This window comes from Triturus cristatus, chromosome 5_2 (genome assembly GCF_964204655.1).
Source record: "Triturus cristatus chromosome 5_2, aTriCri1.1, whole genome shotgun sequence".
NCBI lineage: Eukaryota > Metazoa > Chordata > Amphibia > Caudata > Salamandridae > Triturus > Triturus cristatus.
In genome coordinates this window covers 964,172,110-964,184,120 of record NC_140588.1, presented here as the reverse complement: position 1 = coordinate 964,184,120, position 12,011 = coordinate 964,172,110, and the positions used below count along the sequence as shown (strand labels likewise).

The 12,011-nt window shown below is 42.5% G+C and overlaps 1 long non-coding RNA gene across 1 annotated transcript in view; it reads right to left on the bottom strand.

Moving 5' to 3' along the window:
* Positions 1 to 4,350: 4,350 nt before the first annotated feature.
* LOC146829482 (uncharacterized) overlaps positions 4,351 to 12,011 on the bottom strand; it is a 162,847-nt gene continuing 155,186 nt past the window's right edge. Inside the window, exon 4 of the long non-coding RNA XR_014961992.1 lies at positions 4,351 to 4,830. This is a non-coding gene — a long non-coding RNA (uncharacterized LOC146829482). The remainder of the gene's footprint in view (positions 4,831 to 12,011) is intronic.

Genomic DNA, 12,011 nt, shown 5'->3' with positions numbered 1-12,011 from the left:
TCCGAGAGGAAAGGAGGGAGTCTGCCCCGCTGCATTCTGCCGGAGAGGAAGGAGTGGATGCAGTTGAGGGCCTTGTCCCTGATCCCTGCGTCGTGGAGTCTGTGTGTCAGGGTGCAGTGGGAGACTGTGTCGAAGGCCGCTGTGAGGTCGAGGAGGATGAGGGCTACTGTTTCTCCTCTGTCCAGTAGGGAGCAGATGTCGTCTGTTGTGGGGAGGAGGGCGGTTTCTGTGCTGTAGTTTTTTCTTAAGCCGGATTGGGAGGAGCCGAGGATGTTGCGCTCTTCGATGAAGGTGGCGAGTTGGCTGTTGATGGCTTTCTCGATGACTTTGGCTGGGAACGGGAGCAGGGAGCTGGGTCTGTAGTTTTTGTGGTCAGTGGGGTCCACCGAGGGCTTCTTCTGGAGAGGGTTAATCTCGGCGTGTTTCCAGTCGTCGGGGAAGGAGGTGTTCGCTAGGGAGCGGTTGATGGTGTGGCGGAGCATGCGTGCAATGGTGTCGTCAGCTCTGTTGAAGATGTGGTGGGGGCAGGGGTCCGTGGGGGCCCCGAAGTGGAATGGCTTCATCGTCTTCAGTGTGTCTTTGGTGGTGAGGCCTGTCCAGTTGTCAATCATTGGCTTCAGGGTGTCGGGGGTGGCTGGTGAGGGTTTAGTGTGTTAGTTGTCTTCATTGACGTTGGCGTAAATGTTCTTGATTTTGTGGTGGAAGAAGGTGCTGAGTTTGTTGCAGAGGTCTTGTGAGGGAGCAATGTAAGTAGACTCGTTGGTGGGTTGGGCAAACTCCTTGATGATGCTGAAGAGTTCTTTTTTGTTGTGCGCGTGTGTGGAGATTCTATTTTCGATCACTTTTTTCCTCGTTTTTCTGATGAGTTGGTGATGGGCATTGGTGGCGGCTCTGAAGTTGTTATGGGCTTCTGTGGATTTGGAGTTCCTCTAGGCCTTTTCGAGGTGGCAGGTGCATCTGGACTCTTGAAGTTCGGTGGTAAACCATCTGGCTTTCTTGGCGTGTGTATTGTTGTTCTTCTTGAGGGGAGCTATGGTGTTGGTGCTGTCGGAGATCCATCTGTGCAGAGTTCGGGCTGCGGTATTGGGGTCATCGTCTTCCGCGGTGGTTGGGGTGGAGTTGCTGAGTAAAGAGATGAGCTGGTTGTCGGTGATTTTGGTCCAGTTTCTTCGTGGGAGCAGGTGCTGGTGTCTGTGGATGATGGGTGTTCTGAAGGTGAAGTGGATGCATCGGTGGTCTGTCCACGGGAGTTTGGTGGTGTGGCTGAAAGTGATGGAGTTTCCTGTTGTGAAGAGGGGGTCGAGGGTGTGTCCTGCTGAATGCATGGGTTGGGTCACGATCTGGCAGATTCCAATGTTGTGGAGTTGTCCAGGAGGGATGTGGTGCAGGGGTGTAGTTGGTGGTCGAGGTGGAAGTTGAGGTCTCCCAGCAGGGTGTAGTTGGTGTATGCGATGGCTTGGGGGAGATGATATCTGTGATGGAGATGGTGAAAGGACTGTGCGGTCTGGGGGGGTCGGTAGATGAGAGTTCTCATGTGAAAATGGCAATAGAGACAGTAGCAAAAATAAAGTCTTGTAGTAACGTGCGCGAAGCAGCGGGCAATTTGCAGTGTGCTCATGTTAACTTAGTGAGAACGATAATGTCCCCATGGGCCCTGTGATATTCTCATTCTGCTGTGTTTCTTTTACTTTGTGCCATCACTACTGAGGTTCTCATTGGTTATTTACTACTGAGAATTAATTTTGTTCAGAGTTGGAAACCCTTTGATAATTCTGTACTGCTATGCGATGTTTCTGAGACTGATTTATATCACGTTGGTCCTTGAATTTGCATTAAATCTATGTTTAACCTGAGTTTCCGACTTGGAGCTACACTGTGTAGCCAAATGGATTACACAGTATTTGTGAATTTGAATTGGAACCTAACTCCTTTATTCCTCAAGTCCCCTAAAAAGATCAGAGTTGGAGGGGACTAAAAGGGCATCCGATGTACCACAGCAGTTAGTGACTGCATGGTTCTGTACTGTGATAATTAAAATTACAAATGAACAACGCACTAATGAGTGGAGGGTATCTATAGTTACCTATAGACTAGCTATGGTTAACTGCTGCCACTCTAACTCTAGAACTTCGGGAACAAGAAAAAAATGTGGACACAGTAGCCTAGGTGAGCTTTTAGAGCTATAGGACACCCATACATGATATTAAAACACATACAACACGTGGCTTTCACAACAAGAAATGCCGTAATGTTTCTGATGTAATGGACACTATGCCTGTACAGGCTATTAACGTTATGTAACACACTGTATTCCACTGCCTCTTGACTTGTGTTTTATACAATAATAAAATTGTTACATAAAATACATATACAATGCAGGCAGGCAAGGTGCGCCAAGATCTGAAGACTATACACCAGTGTGGGTGGCACTTGAAAAACAACTGCCCACCCTTGCTCCAATAGCCGAAATCATAGGAGCTTTTCAAGGACAGTGTGCTTAGCATGAAATCACAAATCAATGCACTCATAAAAAGAGCTAACTTCCAACTCAGACATCTCAGTAAAACCATCCATCTCTTAGATCAAGACTTCACTGTACATGTCTCTAAATTATGGGATGGCCTGCTGTTGCACATCTATGAATGCTCTGCTCTCATTTCAACTTAGGAAAAATCTTAAGACTTTGGGCCAGATGTACGACCATTTTTTTGCGGTCGCAAACAGGAAATAGGCTTGTTTGTGACCGCAAAATAGGTCTGGGCATTGTACAAACCCTATTTTGCGAGTCGGTAACCTATTATCGACACACAAAATAAAGTTTGCAACTTGCTATTAAGAAGGAGCGTGCTAAGGAAGCCCCCTCCTAACAGCGAGTCACACTTCTATGTACGATTGTTATGTGACTGCGAGTGAGGTCGCAAAACACTCACAGTTTACCACTTATTTAAAAAAATTGGTAAGCCACTCGCAAACGGGAAGGGGTCCCCATGGGGCCCGGTCCCCTTTGTGGCTGGCAGTGAAAATATTTTTTTAAAGTGGACCACTGCCCACTCTTAAAAAATTAAACACACGTTTCATTTTTCTTTTTTAAATGCATCCCGTTTTCCTTTTAGGAAAACAGCTGCATTTTTTAAAACTGCTTTATTTTAAAAGGAGTCACAGACATGGTGGTCTGCTGACATCCCTGTGAGTGCCGGCCATTCCCAATGGGGTCGCAAATTGCAACCTGCCTCATGAATATTAACGAGGCAGGTCGATTGTGTCCACAGTAGGAATCGCAAACAGTGTCTGAAACGCTGTTGTACATTCAATTTTGTGAGTCACAAAACAACACAATTTGCGACTCGCAAAATGGAAGGGTCGTACATCTGGCCCTTTGTTCTGTACCCAGAACCCACCCATTAACTCCACGCCCCCTTACTCTTCCTCCAGAGCTGGGACACATTGTAAACAAATGTTTATTCCTGTGCCCTCTACCAATGATGGGCCCAATTCACAGAACTAACTTAAGACAAAATCCTAAACTTAATACCATTTACTCATTTTGGTATTCACAGAAGATACTTACTCATTTTGGTATTCACAGAAGGCACTTACTCATTAATGAGTAAGTGCACTTACTCATTTTGGTATTCACAGAAGGCACTTACTCATCAATGAGTAAGTGCCTACTGTGAATACCAAAATGAGTAAGTGCCTACTGTGAATACCAAAATGGTAGTAAGTTTAGGATTTTGTCTTAAGTTAGTTCTGTGAATTGGGCCCGATGTTTTCCTCCACTTCTCTTCGTGGGCAAGTAAATAATTTGGCAAGACATAAACAAGCATGCCTCTAGGCAATCAAATTTGTAGTGCACAAAAAGTAAGCAACATAAAAACAAATATGGAATAAATGTATGATCTACTGAGTTGAATGACTAGCATAATAGCCCTGTAGACAAAGGCCTGTATATCTCCACCAGCATACCAAATTTGAGAGATCCTGTGCATTTCGGGTGGTCTTCGTGGCTTGTGGCATCCCCCATACCCTCATATGTCCTACAGGCAGCCCAGGCAGCAGATCTTCCAGCAGACAAGGTAACTCATCTTTTTTCAGGGTAGTCCATCTCTTCCTCTTCCAGAGGGCACAGACCACAACAGGTTTCTCCAGGAACCTTAGTTAAAAGAATAAGAGAGTGGCCCCCTCACCCCAAAGGGACAGGGCACTGGAATGACAATTAGTCAAGTGAGGGTTTACCCTTTGGGCGCAAGTCCAACCTGACACTCAATTAACAGCTTCATCGAACACAAACATACCAACCACACATACGTTAGAAGCAATATCGCCAAAATCACAAAGATATTACTATGTGGTAGGCAAATGAAATATTTTTATTATGTTACGTAACATTTCTTTTAAAACGAGTCAATTTTATGATAAATATTTGCAAAACAAAATGTGAACAAAGTTATATAGTTCGAATCATAAGCACTTCTATTCAAAATTACATGTCCAAAAAACCATTTCCTTCCTGTTCACAGTTCATCAAGGTAAGCTTAATAAAATCTTTTAACACTTAATAACATTTCCTACATTTATCAATGAACCAGTCATTACAGGATAAAAAACAATTTTGCTAAAAGGGAGAGTACATTAGACATTCATACTTGTCATTAAGATTACACTAATCATAAACCAAATCATCGATCAAGATGCAATATAGCATATCAGATTTTCTTATTTCCATCAATGTTAAAGTTGATTTAGTGTAACAAAGGCTGCATCGACGCGTTTTGGTGGGTTTATGTAGATCCAAACCACCTTCTTCAGGAAAGTGTTCGATGTCTCCCTCTAGTAAAAACATATCACATAACATATAAAAAAAACTTTTCAAAACAACGCTAATAATTGCACATACTAAACCAAATTACCTATTACAGTCAATAATGCAATCTGCATCAACATACACAATATATGAATATATAGCACATGGTGATATTAGAAACTTGGTTAATTGCTAAAAGTTGTACATCCTATTGCTCATTCAAAACACTGACATACTGCCCCTAGGGGCTTCCAAACCACCCATAATAATAAATTGAATTGAATTAATTGAATGAATCAAAAAACGGGGAATTACCCACCAAGAGTTTCAGGGTGGTGCTCAACATGCACTAATCCTATTTGTATGGGACCCTAAATATTTCATCTAGTTGGCTCCACAGTAATCCATTGGGTGTAGATTCGCATATGCTGTAAGGATATGTATAAAGAGAGGTATAGATAAATTAAGAGGCGAGGAAATCTTAGTGATAAAAGGAAGGTCAGAGAACAATGGTTCATGTCCAAGCTTAACACCATTATAAAGGGGTTAAATTTGAGGGAAGAATGGGACAGGGTGATTACTTGAGTCCTTTTCTTTAGTCAGAATAGGTGTATTTTACACCGAAATCTGACATACTGTGACCAATAAATAAATACTTAAATATCAGTTGGGCTGTTCCTGTTAATATTTAAACTCCTTATGGAACTATAAATTAGTTTATAGACATTTGGGTTTGCAAATAGAGAAGGCTGAGACCTCCGTCCTACATATAGCATATAAGAATAAGATTGTTGCTCCGATAGTAAATCACACTCATCTGAGAGGCCTCTCGACACCGGAGATTACTTGCTGGCATCAGTCCCTGGTTTCCAAAGGATACATCACCAAATACTGGAGATCCACCGAACCCCACTGTCGGAGTGGACCCGAGGGACAAACAACTGCTGTAAAGCAGAGAAAGAAATATACAAGTGGAGAGGCTGCTCTGGTATACATCAGAAAATCTGGGGGCTATGACTTGCCAGATTGCTCAGCTCCATCTTTTGAAAGGACTAGATGTGCTTTTGTAAACTTGCTCAATGTATGATGTCCCAATCCATCGATTGTTAGAGTGGAAAAATGTAAATCAGAATTACCCACATAGAAGCTGACAACTGCCTAGACATCAACATGGAAAAATGCATGCTGAGCAGAACGTGGAGAAAATTAGGGGTGGGCGGAATTTGCTAAATTCACTTTCGAAAATTATCGCGAAAGTGTTAAAAATCTCCGCGAACACGTGGAAATATTGCGAAGAAGCGGAAGTTTTTTTCCCGCCCGTTCGCTGTATTTTCTGCGTGGTCGCGGCTCGCCAACTTACCCATGCGGTTGCTCGCGGGCGCGGCCATCTTGTTTTCACTTGTCTCGCGGTGCATGATTGCGAGAAGAAAGACGTGATAGCGCGACGAATGACGTTACTGCGGGCGCGAACTGTCGCGAGACAGCGCAAATGGCTACCAACAATCCAACATCTCGTGGAGAACGCGACCGGATCGGGAAAACTTGTCGGCGAACGCGGGGATTCAGGTAAGGCAATCGCGCGCACGCGAGAATGTATTATTTTACAGCACGAGCAAGCAAAAAATTTCTGGTAAAATGCGGATTGCGGAAATTTTGACATTTTCGCGCTCTCCGCGGAACGCAAAAATGTCAAATTATCGCAATTTCCGCAAGCGGAACGGAATTTTAGCCAAGGCCTAGAGAAAATGTGCCCTTCTTTAACGTGCAAAGTGTTTACGTTCAGCTTTAATTGTTGCAGAAACCTCTCATTTCTACTGTACCTTTACTGCTAGGCCCAATTAGGCGTCCTTTATCTTTTCTTTGAAGTTTCGTTTTAATAAGGTAAATGTCTTTTTAGAAAATATTGAACTATGCTGATTTGATCATTCAAACTCATAATTGCTGTGAAATGTACTGTTTAAAATCTATTCCTCTGCTTCCTCACATCCTGTGACTTCATTATATTTAGAATGTTTCCTCTATGCTTTGCTCAAAATGTTAGAATAGAAAGACAGTATATTAGAATCAATAATGTTTGTTAGAAGCCATGATCTAACCAGGACATGTGGCAATAGAAATGTTTTGTTTTATAGAACAGTCCATTGTTACACAAGGGAACATTGAAGGCTAACAGAGCAGGTTTGCAAAGGTTCTCATGAGAACCTCAAGAGTATGTAACAATTATATTAATGCTTAGTAACATTCAGATTATACAAGAAAAACAGGAGCAAGCCCGTTAACCCAGATGAGACCGGGTAAATGTAGTAACAAAAAACAATGTCTCAACAGGGAAAATGAATGGGAGGACCAATCAATACACAATTCAATCAAGAGAAGGGAAGACAAGAGAGACCAAGGAGTAGAAAAGGAAACAGATTTTATAATTAGATACACAATTGGTATATACAATTCAAAATAACCATAACAAACATATGTGCACTGACAGTGAAGTGAAGAAGTGAACGGCGCAGTGACATAAGTGTGAGAATGACAACAAGGTACGGCAAAATAATTCAAATAAATTCAAGGTCGAGGAGAGTTATATACAATGGATAATTTACACATGATCATAAAGGTCTCACAGGACCCTGTAATTAGCCGCAGATAATGCTGTCCGGTCGACGACGTTTCAACCTCCTTGCGTTGAGGTCATCATCAGGACTATGGTTATTGAAATATTTAAAATACCTATGTGTAAGAGAAAAAGGGGGGAAGATAATAAATAGAGGAGCCCAGGGAAGCCAATAGCGTACAGCACACCAAGTAAAAGCATAATGAATAAGTCAAGAGCAAACAAGGGGATAATAGGATAATCGTACCTGTGTCAGTGGTTAATTTAATCACCACCTCATAATTAATTGCAGGATAATGTGGAACCAAGAATAAAGTCCGTCACATTTAGAATGATATCTTCAGGTGTCTGAAATAATAATGAAGGAGACTATAGGGGTGGTCCACTATGTCAATGCATGTAACCTGGTAACGTACGATGGAAGGCGCTTACCTATAAAGGACACCAAAAAACTAAGGAGGCCCACAGGAACACCAAATGCATGCGAGTTGCGCTTCGAAATCGGCAATCTATCATGGAGAGGACATACGGAAATGAAACCGTGCTTTAACCAGCAATGTGTATTGGTGAAAAGGGGGGCAGAGACGCTTACCGGGATACTAATGGAGAATCAATTAGTTAAGTATGGGGAAGGCACAGGACATCCAGCGGTGAGTAATCCGCAGCGTTTGAAAAAAGTCAATCAGCACCCTGAGAAAAAAATAGAGAGCGAGCTATATGAGAAGCGTGTAATGACTACGCTAAATCATAACGGAAAGTGAGTAATCACGCCAATGGAAAGAAACCATTAAAGGACTTACTGAGGTAGGCTTGTAAATCGCCAGGTAGCGGGATCAGTCACAGCAGGGCCACAGCGTCTAAACGAGTCAGACGTCTAGTGTGTGAGAGACGCGGACACCGGAAATAAACTAACCGGGTCATGTGACCGCATCAAGGCCACAAAGGAAGGACTACAAAGGTACGAACATGGATAGGGAGAGAGGAAAGAGGACGGGACAGGTGAAAGTGAAGAGGAACACCCGATCAGTGTAGTGACCAGCAATATTAATTAGATTTCTTAAGAAGCATCTTAAAAAATACAAGTATTAACCACTACAATTCGTAAGTTCAGTACGGGCCTATGATTAAAGACACAAACTTTACAAAACTGCAACATTAATGATAAGACAAAATTGGCAAAGATAGTAATTAATTGGAAAGCATGTAACAAACATGTAAAAAACAACAAATTGTGAAAAACACGAATAAACAGAGAGATTATTACAAAGTCACTCAATAAACATCATCTATTACGAAACAATTGAAGGGCAAAAAGGACAGGGGAAATCCAGGCAGGGGGGGGCTGGAGGGGGGGAGGGTGAAAACACCAGGGGAGGGTACCGAAAAAAGGGGGGAGGGGGGAGGGGAAGGGGAAGGCAAACAGGGGGGCGGGAAGGGGGGGGGAGGGGGCCAGGAGGCGGAAGGGGGTGAAGAAAGGCCGCTGGGATGACACAACATTTTAAACAAAAAGGACAAATTGCAGTAAAAAGACTCAAGCAAATATAAATTTTTCACACACTGCCGATGAATACTACAATCTGCACATCAATAGGACATCGCTGGTAAAAATGAGCAACAACACAGGAAGTATGAATGCTAGCCACTCACGATGACGGTGTTCCATTCATCTAAGGAATTCAATCCATGTGATACAGAGTTACAGTGTGTAATCCAACGACATTCGCATTTATTTAGTAAAGACTGTAAATTGCCACCACGGATCGGCAATTGTGGACAATCTATGACTTGCCAAGTCATATCAGATTCCGAGTGGTTATGCTCCTTGTAATGCATCACAGGAGCAGTAACGATGTTACATCTAATGCGACTTTTGTGTTGGGAGATGCGTTGTTTAACCATCTGTGTAGTCTGTCCAATGTAAAATAAATTACACGGACAGCGTATCACATAAATAACATTGGTAGTACGACAATTGGAAAAATGTTTCAATTGATAGGTGTGTGAAGGAGTAACAAAAACTTTAGTATTGATAGTCAAATCACACACATTACAATTTAGGCACTTGAAGTGGCCTATTACCGGTGGTAAATTCCATAAAGTAGTATTTACAGATTTTTCTTTGGCAGGCCAGGTGATGGCATGGACAAGCTTGTCACTCAGATTATTGCCCCTCTTGTATGATAAAAGGGGGGGATCCGTGAAGTGTGGAAAAGAGCGTAGCAATTTCCAATTGTTCTTAATTATCTTGGAAACCTTGTTACTGCTGGGGCTAAAAGTAGAGACAAAAGGGATTCGTGTATTGACACGTTTGATGGAAGGTGCCAAAATAATTTCCCTATGGTTATACCAAGCTCTTTTTAGAGATCTTCTGATCAAATGTTTGGGGTAACCCCTGTCGATCAATTTTGCCGAGAGGATAGCTGCCTCTCGAAAGTAATCTTTTCTCCACTTACAGTTCCGCCGTATACGGAGGAACTGTCCGTAAGGCAAGCCATCTCTAAGCCCTCGAGGATGGTAACTAGAATAGGCCAAAAGAGTATTACGCTCTGTAGGTTTTCGATATAGGGATGTCCCAATTAGACCATCCTCCGCATGTAATGTGAGATCCAAAAAAGGGAGATCATTGTTACGCACATCTGAAGTAAATTTTAAATGGTTTTGGATGGTATTCAACCAAGTAATAAACGACAGAAGATTCTCATGTGTGCCATGCCATAGCAACAAAATGTCGTCTATGTACCTGCGCCATAGAGTAATGTTGGTGAGAAAAGGATTATTGCTATTCAGAAAAATGGTGGACTCTAAATGGTGAACATAGAGTATTGCAAAATTCGGTGCAAAGCAAGCACCCATCGATACACCTTTAACCTGAAGGTAATATGTATCTTTATACAGAAAGTAGTTGTTGGTCAAGGCTATGTGCAACAGTTGAACCAAGAATTCTGTAGGGATGCGTGTAGGACGAGGGCGAGTGTTCAATATCGCCTCCATGACCATAAGTCCGTCAGCCTGGGGAATATTAGTATTAGTATAGACTCAATGTCTAAACCGACCATAAAATCAGATTCAGGGTTAAAGGGAAGGTCATCTATGATGTTGATTAGATGTGTACTGTCCTTGACAAAGGTGTTAGTCAAGGGGACAAAAACCTTCAAAATAGAGTCAATATATTTTCCCAGGGGTTCCAACACAGATCCGCACCCGGAAACTATCGGGCGCCCCGGAGGGGTCGATGAATTCTTATGGACTTTCGGTAAGGTGTAAATTACCGGTGTTCTAGGGAATGGGCTATTTAAAAAATCATGTTCTTTTTTGTTAATAATGCCACTCGAAAGTGCCTGAGATGTAATAGAGGCAATCTTAGCTTGGATGGAACGCAAAGGGTCTGAAGTCAATTTGCAATAATGAAGGGGGTTGTCAAGTTGGCGGAGGATTTCTGAATCATAATCCTCACGATCCATCACGACAATCCCGCCCCCCTTGTCGGCTGGTTTTATTATTAAATTTTGATTACTGCTGAGACTGTCAATAGCCAGTTTTTCTGTGAGTGGCAAATTGTAAGGAACAAATTCCTTGAGTCGTTGTAACTCATTAACCTCCAATAACACAATTTTTTCGAAGGTCAAAATTTCAGGTGGCATCATAGAGGTAGGTGGTAAAAAGGTAGATGCTGGTCTAAAATGGGCCTCATACGGTAAATTAGTCTCAGGTTTATCAGAGAAAAAATGCTTCAGACGAATCCGTCTGAAAAATAAGAGTAGATCTTCCTGTAACTTAAAAAAGTCACTACGTGCTGTAGGGACGAATGACAAGCCCTTACTTAATAAGGATATCTCATCCGATGACAGGGCATGTCGAGAGAGATTGAAAATAGGAATAGTCCTGTCAAGGATAGATTGGTCCCCATGAAGTAAAGCACGATCAGGTGAAATGGTTTCAAGGACGCCAATTGGGGCAATCTGTGCATCGGTATTAGGTGTAATCACAGTGTTAACTGAAGGCAATTGTGGAGGTAAAAAAGAGACCTCTGCAGAGGGTTCATTTCCACTCCTAGATGTCAAAGGAGTGAGACAAGATCCACCAATGGTAGTTTCTGGACGATCGATGGTAACAACATTGGAAGGCCTTTGTTGAATATCATATGGTAGTCGTGTTATTGTGGAGGCCCCCATTGATAAAACTTTTGTCGGGTCTGTCTCTCGCCCGCGTATTGGTATTGGTAGCCTTGTCGTCTGCGGCCACGTCCGCGGCCGCGAACCTGTCCTAAAAAACCCGCAGGTAGAAGTGGTGGAGGAAGAAGATGTCTCTGAGGTCCGGTGCTACTACCTTCACCACTGTCAGTATCTTCGATGGAGGTGTTAGATGAGTCAGAAAATGTGATGGGCCGATTATTCCGAAAACGACCCCAGTTCTTAGTTTTGGGAGGCTGATAAGTAGAATTATAAAAGGAATCAAGTAGATAAGGATAGGTGTAACTCTTATCGTAGTTCTTGATGTCTCTTTGGATTTTATTGATTTTTTTATTCTGTTCAAAAGTATGGAAAGTAGCAATAGTACTGTTTATTCTCTCAAGGAGTCCCTTTGCATCAGAAATGG